A 14,566-nucleotide genomic window follows, 5' to 3' on the forward strand; every position below is an offset into this window, starting at 1 on the left:
ATTCCCGATGAATCAGACCTGACTCAACTCTAAGCAGTAACAGGCATGACAAACAAGCATGAATGAGTAGGCACAACAGGGCTCAAACAACTCCAACTCATGCTAGCGGTTTCATCTATTTACTGTGGAAATGACAGGTCATGCAGATGATAAAGGGGTTCAACTACCGCGGCAAGTAAACAGATGAATCGTTGTTGTACTAATGCAGTAAAAGAGAGCAGGAGCGAGAGAGTGGGGTTGTATCGGAATGAACAAGGGGTTTTTGCTTGCCTCGCACTTCTGAAGATAGCATTGAGTCTTCATCAGTGTCAATGATCACAACGTCGGTACAACGTCTACCGAGGGGGAACAACACCGGCAAACAAAGAAGAAACACGATCAATGCAATGCACAATATGATGCATGCTATGACATGGCAATATGAATGTGTTTTGAGCTAATGCAACTAGCAACATGTTAAATGGAGTTGGTTTGAACCCTAGGTTCAAATTCAATCTTCATATGTGAAATTCAAATGCCATTTAATTGATTTGACCTGATCAGCAGGTATAAGTTGTTTAAACATGCATGAAAATGGTACAGATGGAAAGATTGGATTTTTCTGATCATTTTTCATATATAAATTATTTCATTTGGAGTTACGGTTGAATTTCTATGATTTTTAGAAGTTTTGGCTATTTTCTGGATTTTCTAATTATTTAGAAATAAAGTAATTCCAGAAAATGCATTACTGCGTCAACACTATGTCAACATGATGTAAGCGAGTCAACAGGGCAGCCCAGGTCAAACTAACCAGTGGGTCCCGCGTGTTAGTATCTAAACTAGGTTTAGTTAACCCTAATCTAGGTTATTTCGCGGGGCGGCCCCACCTGTCATTGAGCCAGGGAAGGTCAAACCCCTAGTCAACTGGGGCTAACGCGCTGGCGGCTCGACGCCGGCGGCAACAGGTGCGGCGGAGGGGCTCGGGTTCGCTCCTCCGGCGCCCAAATCAACGACGGAGAGCATCTACGAGCTGCTGGTGATCCCGCGCATCCAAAGGTGCAAACGGGGCGAGCTGGGGTGGCCGGAAAAGTGGCCGGCGACGAGGTTTAGCGGCGGCGACAGCTTGGCATTCTCGTCGTGGCGCTATAGAGCTCAGGAGGAGGCGCTGCGGGTGGCTACGGGCTCATGAGAACGTGTTAAGCATGGTGGTGTGCTCGGACACAAAGCGCGGTGGCTGTGGCCACGGCGACGACTTGGCCGGCAGAACCGAGCTCGCGGCTCCGGTGGAATCGGTGGCTACATGGTGCAAATAATGCAGGGAAGAGTGGAGTTAGTGGCAGGAGCTCACGGAGGTTTGAACCGGGCGGACGACGAACTTGGGGAGGCGTCAGGGAGGGCACACGGTCGCCGGCGATCTCGGCGGCCGAAGCTTGAAGAAGATGTTGGGGAAGCCGCTGCAGGGCGCGTCCACTCGTGTGGCTTGGGGGGACGGTGTAGAGGTCAGTGGCGGAGCTTCTTGGCGCGTCGCAGAGGCGTGTGGAGGCCGGTGGCCATGGGGGAGCTCGTCGGCGGCGACGGCTGCGTTCGGTCGCGCTCGGGGAAGGGACTAGAGGGCGAAGGAGAGAGCAGAGAGTGAGGGAGAGGAGCGAGGGGCCACGGGGCGTCTCTGTGGCGTTGCTAGAGGGCCCGAGGACGAAGCAGGAGGTGGCCAGGGGCGAGCGCGCGCGGGGGCGACACGCCTCTGCCTACTGGCCGAGGTTGAGGACGACCGCTTCGACCAGTGGGCTGGGCCACCAGCTGGGCCGCCAGGTGGCCTGCACAGGAGGTAAGCCCAGGTAGGTTTCCTTTCTCTCTCTTCTTTTTCTAGTTCTTTTCTGTTTTTCTATTTCTTCTGTCGTCTTTAGGGCTTTATTAAAAATACTTAGACACTTCCAAAAATCATGAAACTACTCATGATCACTGTTGGGAATATATCCTACAGTAAACATTTTACTTTATGATCATTTGAGCATTTAAAATATTTTATAGCATTTAAATGCCCAAATGCAAATACTATATGATTTAATTCAGAAATCCAGAATGGCCTAGAAATATGTGCATGACTTTTGGTAGAGGTTTTCACCTTTGACAAAAATCATGAACTTTTCTAAAGGGCATTTGGGATCATTGAAAATATATTTTTATTGAATCTAGTTGAATTCATTTGGTGCTAGGGCTTGGATCAATCCCCATTTCAAGTTTCATGAGATTTATGCATGATACATGGATGCAATGCCACTAGTTACAAGCAAACTCTAGGGCTGTGACAACTCACCCCCACTAAACAAGAATCTCGTCCCGAGATTCAATACGTGAGGTAAGAAGACAGAGGGGGCACAAGACCAACACAATCTTCACGATCCAGGTTGCACTTCAAATTAACGTGGATTCGATCACCATCATTGTCTCGAAGTCTTGCTCTGAGAACTACAACTAACATGACAACGAGAGGAGAGGAAAAACTCTAAAAGGATCGATCTTCTCGAAGATCAAACAACATAGGATCAACTCACGGAATGAGACATAGCAACATCTCTCGAGCTGAGACATGAAACATACATCCAGAGGGATGGAGTGTAACAGATGACGAAGGTTCACTATGTAGACACAATTCCACACTTAAGAAGGTGGTGAACGGTTGTCCACGTAGCGAGGAGTTGAGTTGCCATGCTACCATAACGGGACATCTTAAGGAAAGTGACTCGCAGAAATATTCCCTGAAGTGGCAAAAAGAATTACTTTTGATTCAGAGATCATTGAAACTCTTTATACCAGCCTAAGGCAATCACAATCGATCGTTTGGCGGAGTTCAAAGGAATGGCATATCCGGATTCGAATGGATGATGTGGACTACCTTGTTGAAGACAACACAATGGATGATTTTGCTTATCATCGGAAATGGATGGGACCCATGGTAGGACCACTGTTGAAGGCGATCCTGACCAGAAATTACCGAAAAGGGTAGTCCATGGTTGGATGGCACAATGGCAGTGCAAGCTAGGAACAAAGTGCAAATGTTTGAATGTTCCAACCATCATATCTGCCTGAGATTCAGATCTGGTTAGTAACAGGATACTTCAGACAACATGTCCGAAAAGGAAAAGTTGCAACACAAATCGACGAGATGATATTGCGAGATTCTCGGGAGATGAACTACGGCCGCAAGCTCCAAAACATGAGCTGGTACTGCTACTCACATGTGAACACGTTGTCCAACACAAGCATGACCACGTGGTAGTATCATAATAAAACACTACCAAGTTCAGGTGGGGAACCATGGTCGGGGATATTAAAGTCCTTGCATAAGGCATGCTCTTAAGAAGGAACTTCTTCTCCTTGAACAAATCAATCAGTGGCTTGATGTGCTAGGAAATTCATATGGAATGAAGATGATCAGTCTATCAGACCATAGAATACTTCGCATATGCATGACTGACTTGGAATGGTACCAGAGGAAACAAAAACAACCTTTCTCGAACTCACGGCGGCAACTTGCACCAAATGCACATGAATTCAAGGAAGTCACTTCTTCCATCCAAGCATAAGCTTCATGAACGGAACACAAAGGCATTGCTTACAAAGTTTTCAATACTAGGTTGATGTTCAACACGACTCATGGGGGAGACAAAAATGCTGCTGATGGGCTCAACAACAACTCATCGAAATTTCCATATCACTGGACTTCCACCATCAGGTGAACACGGTGATAGCATTGGTCAGACCCAAAAGATATAATGGTGTATGCTCGAGGGATCAACCATGAGTAAGACAACATTACGAACATCGTTGGTTCTGATTTGATTTGACGATAGCCCATACTCAAATAAAGGATTGGATAAGACAATAGCACTGACAACTAATCACGAGGATCAATCAACGAAGATATCATCTTTCTTCAACACACACACACACAAGGATATCCCTTAGGATGAACTAAGTCGGATAAAGCTTTTATCTTCCAACTCTCCAAGTTGTTGTTTAGCTTAACCAGCTAGCTCAGGGGTATCCAACACAGATTCTTGGAGAAGGGTGGTTTATAAGAAACCAACTTGATCACGAGATCAACATAGCGGTCAGGTGACAACTTGGTGATACTTCCGAGAAGATATTCGGAAAATCACGAACCACCGATATGTTACTAAGCTCGAGAACAATCTTGCTTTTCAGGGCAAGACGATATGATCAAATGAGCGAGGGATTGACACAATCCTAACTCTTTGATCAAAGAGTGCACCAGGAAATATGCACTAGGTAGCACGATCAATCTTAGGATGATGATTCAATAACCAACACGCTAAGAATGACATTATTGTCCATTAGCTACCAAGCAACAGAGTTGCTAGGGGTATTGATTTCACACATCACAGTTCACTTGTCGGCATTTCGGTTACAATAACACGGAACCGAGGAATGAAACAATGATGGCGAGAGTATCACTGTATCAAGAATTCATAAGAGGCTATGCAATTCTCATGACATTCTTGACATAAAGATGGTAACACTCCAGGTGGAACAGAATCAAAAGCTGGGTTGGCATTTTGATCTGCGGAATACAACTTCTTTGACCCAATCCTAGATATGGATGAGGTACCGGAGCTTGTTTCTGCTAGTCATTCCGAAGTAGAATGGCTTGACAAATCACAAGAATAATGGGCATCGACAACGAATGCACGCATACTCTTGAGTATCAAATGATGGATGGGGGTCAGAATACAACTAAAGAGAACAACTCAAGAAACATATAACTTTCTAAGTTGTGGATTCATTGGTTAGTATGTCAAATGAGTTCAACATATTCCTTCCGGATAACCCATGCAGAATGTTAGAACTAGCAGAGTCACAATATGAATGGAATACCCCTCAAGAGCACCCTGGTTGTGATCTTTTGGTTCAAAGGAACTTCTGCCTTAAGCAGTTCATGATATTTGGAAGAAGGAAATACCACGGACCTCGAGGACTATCACAAAGGTTACTAATATCCTAAAGGTAGGAGCAACACTATCAACACGAGGTAAGTAGAGTGAATCTCGGGTTCAAAGACCCAGGAGTAGAATACCTACTACTAAATGGCATCACGGGATGCTTTCGAGAATGGTGGCCAGAATCATCACACCGGGAACACAAAACATGGCTAGATTACTAGGTGACTCCCTAAAACACCTAGGGTCATAATAATAGCTCCAACATATATGTCGAGGCAATAGAATACCTCAACTCAGCAATTAGTGTGGTTATCCTGGCCAGAAAGGACATCGGGAATGGAAAGAAAGGATTTGCAAATGCATCAGACTATTTAGAGACATGGGATGACTCAGACAGCATAACGACTGTAAATGCTCGGAAAAAGATTTGAGACATTCACAACGATTTGCATAGTCACTTAACAACATCATATCAAGGTTCTGGTTCAACTGGTAACATACTAAAAGTGGTAGAAACTGAACTAAGGCTGGTAACCAACAATCCTATAAGTCTACGGATTAGTAACACGTGATCCTGATAGAAAGAAGAGAAAGCCTAGCTCCTTAATCCTCGTAGAAAAGAAGAGGATGACTCAGATCAGAAGGGCATAAGGTAAAGGAGTAAAAAGAGCCTTACGTTCCCTTCCACAATCAATTCCCTTATATAACTAAAGCATTTCTAGACTCAACTTCGACCAGTTTGGCTTGGTAATCCTACAGGCAGTCAGGCTCTGATACCAAAGCTGTCAGGACCCCGATTCCAAGTCAAATCAATCTAGCCGGTAACACCTCATATCACTTTGCGGCCTCACGCACGGTATTCCCACGGGTGTTGCCTTACCATGGCCCGGGACCGTTTGCGCCTTTTGGCTCACGTATATGATAGTGTCGCTAGCATCCATAAGACAGAGAACCCGGGCCGACATGGCTAGTCGTGAACCCAAAGTGGCACAAACCCATGGGGACAGGCATACATGAATCAACTTCGAGCATGTCGGTCAGCAGCGTGTGAATCGGGCTGTAGCACTGGGCTAACAGGACTCCGGGAACCCGGGCTGTAGCAGGCTAGGTAGGACTCCGGATGTCACGCGTGACATTTCCCCGAAGGGACAGACACAGGAATGAAGTGAAACACATGCCGGCCAGTCAAGCGTCCTGAGCAGTAGTGCTGGGCTAGCAGGACTCCGGTGAACCGGGCTGTAGCGGACTACTATGGCTCATGGAAGCACTAGACTACATTTCCGCATAAGAGAGGCTGCCAAGGATAAACAACTAGATTGTCGGATCCCACACATACCAAGCATTTCAAACATACACACAATATGCTCGATATGTGTAAATACAACATGGCATCACAACATAACTCTACGACTCAAGTATTTATTCATTAGGCTCCAAGGAGCGAGATATTACAAACATGGGTCTCATGACCCAACATTCAGAGCATACAAGTCAAAGCACAAGCGGAAGCTTAACATGTCTGAGTACAGACATCTACAAATGAAAAAAGGCTTAGAAGCCTGACTATCTACCAGATCCTGCCGAGGGCACAAGATCGTAGCTGAGGTAACAAGCTAAATGTCGAAGTCCACGCGGAACTACTAGCGAGACTGACGTCTCTGTGCAAAACATAAAATAGGCAAACGTGAGTACAAATGTACCCAGCAAGACTTACATCGGAACTAGCTACATATGCATCGGTATCAACAAAGGGGGGTGGTGGAGTTTACCTGCGGCAAGCCAGCTTTGACTCGGTGGCTATCCTAAACTACGATTGCAAGTAACTCTTTTGAGGTGGCTCACATGAGTCCACATATTCACCATATCAATACACCACTATGGATCCGCTCCCGTCTCCCTACGAGAACGCCATCCATAGCACTCACACTTATCTTGCGTATTTTAGAGTATCCACTTTCACTTGTCTATGAACTGTTATAGGCAACCCAGAAGTCCTTTACCACGGACACAGCTATTCGAATAGATCATTTATAACCGTGCAGGGGTGTACTTCTTCACACACGCTCTCGCCACTTACCGCCATGTACACGTCATGTATCTCGGCAACCTTCAAGCGGAAGCCTGGCGAGGGTGTCGGCCACGGCCTACCTAAACACTCAAGTCTCTAGTCCAGGTTTATCGCCTATTCAGGTTCCATCCGCAGGGAGTCCGGCCGAGGTTTCCACATACAGCCCCGAACAATGTGAGCAGGGTTCCCGAGACACCAAACAGGCGCCCGGTACACCGTGCCATAGTGTATCTATTGCATCATAGCCCACCCCTAGGGTCAGCGCTATGCACGGCCTCCAACACATATCCTACAAACACCAGAAACTAGTTGCAACTCCTGGACAGAGGACAAGGGTGGTTAAGAAGCCGAGAGAGTCAATTAAGGATCCCAATGTGTGGTAGCAGCTGTTTCATGGATCACAAACACAGAACTCAGTTCTTGAGGACGGCTTCAATGAGACAACCCACCATGTACTCCTACATGGCCTCTCACCGCTACCTTTACCAAATCGTGTTCACACACTTAGCTCACACACAGTAGGACATGTTCATCACCATTCTAATTCATTCCCGATGAATCAGACCTGACTCAACTCTAAGCAGTAGCAGGCATGACAGACAAGCATGAATGAGTAGGCACAACAGGGCTCAAACAACTCCTGCTCATGCTAGTGGGTTTCATCTATTTACTGTGGCAATGACAGGTCATGCAGAGGATAAAGGGGTTCAACTACCGCGGCAAGTAAACAGATGAATCATTGTTGTCCTAATGCAGTAAAAGAGAGCAGGAGCGAGAGAGTGGGGTTGTATCAGAATGAACAAGGGCTTTTTCCTTGCCTGGCACTTCTGAAGATAGCATTGAGTCTTCATCAGTGTCAACGATCACAACGTCGGTACAACGTCTACCGAGGGGGAACAACACCGGAAAATAAAGAAGAAACACGATCAATGCAATGCACAATATGATGCATGCTATGACATGGCAATATGAATGTGTTTTGAGCTAATGCAACTAGCAACATGTTAAATGGAGTTGGTTTGAACCCTAGGTTCAAATTCAATCTTCATATGTGAAATTCAAATGCCATTTAATTGATTTGACCTGATCAGTAGGTATAAGTTGTTTAAACATGCATGAAAATGGTACAGATGGAAAGATTGGATTTTTTGATCATTTTCATATATAAATAATTTAATTTGGAGTTACGGTTGAATTTCTATCATTTTTAGAAGTTTTGGCTATTTTCTGGATTTTCTAATTATTTAGAAATAAAGTAATTCCAGAAAATGCATTACTGCGTCAACACTATGTCAGCATGACGTAAGCGAGTCAACGGGGCAGCCCAGGTCAAACTGACCAGTGGGTCCCGCGTGTTAGTAGCTAAACTAGGTTTAGTTAATCCTAATCTAGGTTAGTTAGCGGGGCGGCCCCACCTGTCATTGAGCCAGGGGAGGTCAAACCCCTGGTCAACTAGGGCTAACGCGCCGGCGGCTCGATGCCGGCGACGACAGGTGCGGCGGATGGGCTCGGGTTCGCTCCTCCGGCGCCCAAATCGACGACGGAGAGCATCTACGAGCTGCTGGTGATCCCGCGCATCCAAAGGTGCAAACGGGGCGAGCTGGGGTGGCCGGAAAAGTGGCCGGCGACGAGGTTTAGCGGCGGCGGCAGCTTGGCATTCTCGGGGTGGCGCTACAGAGCTCAGGAGGAGGCGCTGCGGGAGCTACGGGCTCACGAGAACGTGCTGAGCACGGTGGTGTGCTAGGACACAAAGCACGGTGGCTGTAGCCACGGCGACGACTTGGCCGGCGGAACTGAGCTCGCGGCTCCGGTGGAATTGGTGGCTACATGGTGCAAATAACACGGGGAAGAGAGGGGTTCGTGGCAGGAGCTCACGGAGGTCTGAACGGGGCGGACGACGAACTCGGGGAGGCGTCAGGGAGGGCACACGGTCGCCGGTGATCTCGGCAGCCGAAGCTTGAAGAAGAGGTCGGGGAAGCCACTGCAGGGCGCGTCCACTCGTGTGGCTTGGCGGGGACGGTGTAGAGGTCAGCGGCGGAGCTTCTTGGCGCGTCGGAGAGGCGTGTGGAGGCCGGTGGCCGTGGGGAAGCTCGTCGGCGGTGACGGCTGCGTTCGGTCGCGCTCGGGGAAGGGACTAGAGGGCGAAGGAGAGAGCAGAGAGTGAGGGAGATGAGCGAGAGGGGCCACGGGGCGTCTCCGTGGCGTCGCTAGAGGGCTAGGGGAGGAAGCAGGAGGTAGCCAGGGGCGAGCGCGCACGCGGGCGACACGCCTCTGCCTACTGGCAGAGGTTGAGGACGACCTCTTCGGCCAGTGGGCTGGGCCACCAGCTAGGCCGCCAGGTGGCCTGCACAGGAGGTAAGCCCAGGTAGGTTTCCTTTCTCTCTCTTCTTTTTCTAATTCTTTTCTGTTTTTCTATTTCTTCTGTCGTCTTTAGGGCTTTATTAAAAATACTTAGACACTTCCAAAAATCATGAAACTACTCATGATCACTGTTGGGAATATATCCTACAGTAAAAAATTTACTTTATGATTATTTGAGCATTTAAAATATTTTATAGCATTTAAATGCCCAAATGCAAATACTATATGATTTATTCAGAAATCCAGAATGGCCTAGAAATATGTGCATGACTTTTGGTAGAGGTTTTCACCTTTGACAAAAATCATGAACTTTTCTAAAGGGCATTTGGGATCATTGAAAATATATTTTTATTGAACCTAGTTGAATTCATTTGGTGCTAGGGCTTGGATCAATCCCCATTTCAAGTTTCATGAGATTTATGCATGATACATGGATGCAATGCCACTAGTTACAAGCAAACTCTAGGGCTGTGACACTCTTACTTATCACATACTTCTTAAAGCGGCGATGTATTTCGATCTTATTATCATTTGTCGAAGCTTTGATCTATATGTTGTCATCAATTACCAAAAAGGGGGAGATTGAAAGTGCGACTATCCCTGGGTGGTTTTGGTAATTATTAACAACATATAGCTCATTGAGCTAATGCTATTTCAGGATAAATATTTCAGGAAAGTTCAATGATTGGCATGGCATGGATTAGGAATGTGGACCCCTCACAATGCTAAGGACACATATTGACTCAAGCTCAAGACTCTACATTTTACTTTTAGTGATCCAAGATCACATTGAGTCCATAGCTAGGAAAGCCAATACTATTAAAAGGGGGGTGAGGTGTTGCTTAATGGGTTGCTTGCTCAAAATGCTTAGTGATATGCTCCAAAACCCTCAACCACTTTCTCATATCCACACATGTCCCAAACCAAAAGTCTAACTCGACCGCACCGAAACAGTCTATCCGGCGCCACAAAGTTCACTTGACATAGCCACTGCCACAAACCCTAGTCACTTCGGTCTCACCAATAGGGATCTCGGTCTCACCGAGATGGGATTGCAAACTCTCTGTTTACCTTCGTAACATTTCGGTCCAACCGAGATGAGCGACCGGTCCCACCGTGTTCGCAATGCAAACTCTCTGTTTCCCCTTCGTAACGTTTTGGTCTCAGCAAAATGAGCAAATCGGTCCCACGGAGTTTGCCTGACCAACTCTGTGGTTAGCTTATTACCAAAGTCGGTCTCACCGAGTTTGTGTAATCGGCTCACCGAGATTACATTATGCCCTAACCCTAATGGAATCAGTCCCACCGAGTTGACATGTCGGTCCCACCGAAATGCCTAACGGTCACATTATGAACTAAATCGGTCCGACCGAGTGAGGGAGTCCTGGACTAGGGGGTGTCCGGATAGCCGGACTATCATTATCCGCCGGACTCCAAGACTACGAAGATACAAGATTAAAGACTCCGTCCCGTGTCCGGATGGGACTTTCCTTGGCGTGGAAGGCAAGCTCAGCAATACGGATATGTAGATATCCTACCGTTGTAACCGACTCTGTGTAACCCTAGCCTCCTCCGGTGTCTATATAAACCGGAGGGCTTTAGTCCGTAGGACAACATACATTACAACAATCATACCATAGGCTAGCTTCTAGGGTTTAGCCTCCTTGATCTCGTGGTAGATCCACTCTTGTACTACCCATATCATCAATATTAATCAAGCAGGACGTAGGGTTTTACCTCCATCGAGAGGGCCCGAACCCGGGTAAAAACATCGTGTCCCTCGTCTCCTGTTACCATCCGCCTAGACGCACAGTTCGGGACCCCCTACCCGAGATCCGCCGGTTTTGACACCGACATTGGTGCTTTCATTGAGAGTTCCTCTGTGTCGTCACTGATAGGCTTGATGGCATCTTCAACCAGCAATGCTGCCCAGGGTGAGACTTTTCTCCCCGGACAGATCTTTGTGTTCGGCGGCTTCGCCCTGCGGGCCAATTCACTTGGCCATCTGGAGCAGATTGAAAGCTACGCCCCTGGCCGTCAGGTCAGATTTGGAAGCTTAAACTTCACGGCCGATGTCCGCGGAGACTGGATCTTCGACGGACTCGAGCCACAGCCAAGCGCGCCGCACTGTGACGACGGGCATGATCTAGCTCTGCCACCGAACAGTGCCTTGGTGGCCGCACACGGATCCGCTTCGGCCATTAACCTGGAGCCGATCGCCCAGGTCGAGGGCCGGTGGATAGACGCCGCCCTGGAGGCTTCAACATCCTCGGCGATGGAGCCGAGCACTAATCTTGTCCCTTGCGAAACTCGTGATTCCGAGGCGCCGGACTCCTTGCCGGACTCCGAACCTCCCGCGCCCCTACCAATCGATCCGGATTGGGCGCTGGTTATGGAATTCACCGCCGTGGACATCTTCCAACACTCGCCTTTTGGCGATATCCTGAATTCACTAAGGCATCTCTCGCTATCAGGAGAGTCCTGGCCGGACTATGGCCAGGATGGTTGGGGTACGGACGACGAAGAAATTCAGAGCCCACCCACCACCCACTTTGTAGCCACTGTCGACGATCTAACCGACATGCTAGACTACGACTCCGAAGACATCGACGCTATGGACGACGATGCCGGAGACGAATAGGAACCAGCGCCTACAGGGCACTGGAAGACCACCTCGTCATACGACATATACATGGTGGACACCCCAAAAGACGGGGACGGCGAAGAAACAGCGGAGGCAGACTCTTTAAAGAAGCAGCCCAAACGCCGGCGTCAGCGGCGCCGCTCTAAATTCCACCACAGCAAGAATGGAGATTCCAGCACAGGAGATAATAATACTCCAGAGAGTGCCGTAGACAATCCCCTCCAGCAAGACTCAGCGCAGGAGGAGGCAGAAGCAAGCCCTCACGAGAGGGCGGCAGATGAAGAGGTCGAGGATCATAACTATATGCCTCCCTTCGAAGATGAAGCAAGCCTCAAGGATGATGAGTTCGTCGTACCCGAGGATCCCGTCGAACAAGAGCGCTTTAAGCGCAGGCTTATCGCCACAGCAAACAACCTAAAGAAAAAGCAGCAACAGCTTCAAGCTGATCAGGACCTGCTGGACGATCGATGGACCGAGGTCCTTGCGGCCGAAGAGTATAAACTCGAACGTCCCTCCAAAAGTTACCCAAGACGCAAGCTGCTCCCCTGATTAGAGGAGGAAGCATACATACCTCCATCACCAGTGCACGATATGGCTGACCGACCACCCCGTGGTCGTGACAGAGAGGCATCCAGGCCACCAGCGAAGACCATATCCCGGCATCGCTCCAAAAGTACGAAGCCAAGAGGGAACGCGCCGGACTTGCGAGACATATTGTAGGACAAAGCAAGGCAATCCAGATCCATCTATGGATCACGTGGGCGCCCTACGACCCACGACGAATACCGTCGTGCCGGATACAAAAACCCCGGCCGGGCCGAACACAGCAGACAGCGCTCTCTCTAGCTGCGTCGCGATATCGCTCAATACAGGGGCGCCGCACACCCGCTATGCTTCACTGACGAAGTAATGGATCATCAGATCCCTGAAGGGTTTAAACCCGTGAACATCGAATCTTACGATGGCACAACAGACCCCGCGGTCTGGATCGAAGATTATCTTCTCCACATCCATATAGCCCGTGGCGACAATCTCCACGCCATCAAGTACCTCCCACTCAAGCTTAAAGGACCAGCTCGGCATTGGCTTAACAGCTTGCCCGCAGAGTCAATTGGGTGTTGGGAAGACCTAGAGGCCGCATTCCTTGATAACTTCCAAGGCACATATGTGCGACCGCTAGACACCGATGACCTAAGCCACATCATTCAGCAGCCAGACGAATCGGCCAGACAATTCTGGACACGGTTCTTGATGAAGTAAAAATTCTGGCAGTCCGGATACTAAGGACAACAATGGCAGGTCACGTCGAAACAAAAACAAGCGCCGCATTAACGGCGACGATAAGGAGGATACGGCAGTCAACGCCGGATTCCGAGGCTCTAAACCCGGTCAGTGGAAGAAGCCATTTAAAAGAACCACTCCGGGTCCATCCAATCTGGACCAAATACTCGACCGCTTATGCCAGATACATGGCACCTCTGAAAAGCCAGCTAACCACACCAATAGAGATTGCTGGGTGTTCAAGCAGGCCGGCAAGTTAATTGCCGAAAACAATGAAAAGGGGCTAAACAGCGACGACGAGGAAGAGACCCGGCCGTCGAACAACAGAGGACAGAAGGGTTTCCCCCCACAAGTACGGACGGTGAATATGATATACGCGACCCACATCCCCAAGAGGGAGAGGAAACGCACACTAAGGGACGTCTATGCGATGGAGCCAGTCACCCCAAAGTTCAATCCATGGTCCTCTTGTCCGATCACTTTCGATCGAAGAGACCACCCGACCAGCATACGCCATGGCGGATTCGCCGCATTGGTTTTAGACCCAATCGTCGATGGATTTCACCTCACGAGAGTCCTGATGGACGGCGGCAGTAGCCTGAACCTGCTTTATCAGGATACAGTGCGTAAAATGGGCATAGACCCATCAAGGATTAATGCTACAAAGACAACCTTTAAAGGTGTCATGCCAGGCCCTTACGCCAAGTGCACAGGCTCTATATTACTAGAAGTCGTGTTCGGATCGCCGAACAATTTCCGACGCGAAAAATTAATTTTTCACATCGTCCCATTTTAAAAGTGAATATCAAGCACTCTTGGGACGAAAGGCTTTTGTCCGCTTCAACGCCATACCGCATTACGCGTCTCTTAAACTCAAGATGCCCGGTCCGCGTGGCGCCATTTCAGTGCGAGGGTCACTTAAGGACCCCGGACTCGGATAGACGAATCCGGCCTCAGTAGGCTAGGGGCTCCCTAGCCGCATAACTCTTCACAGGGGGCTGTGCGCACAAACAACCGCGGGTTCATACAAACCCCGCTTTAATTATTTCTATTTCTTCTTTTCCACATGTTTTTTTGCACGATTTATTTTCAAACTAAACGTTCCTCTCTTTTTACAGATGAACAACGTGCATGCCCGTCCAGAATAAATGGCACAACGGAGACACTGGCGCAGACGTGCAGTACGGACCCGTTGTGAGGATTCTTTTCAGATTAAGACCCTGCATAAACCTTTTTTACTGTCTCTTGTTGTTATTCTCCCTTGGTTTC

This window comes from Triticum dicoccoides, chromosome 1B (assembly GCF_002162155.2).
Source record: "Triticum dicoccoides isolate Atlit2015 ecotype Zavitan chromosome 1B, WEW_v2.0, whole genome shotgun sequence".
Classification (NCBI taxonomy): domain Eukaryota; kingdom Viridiplantae; phylum Streptophyta; class Magnoliopsida; order Poales; family Poaceae; genus Triticum; species Triticum dicoccoides.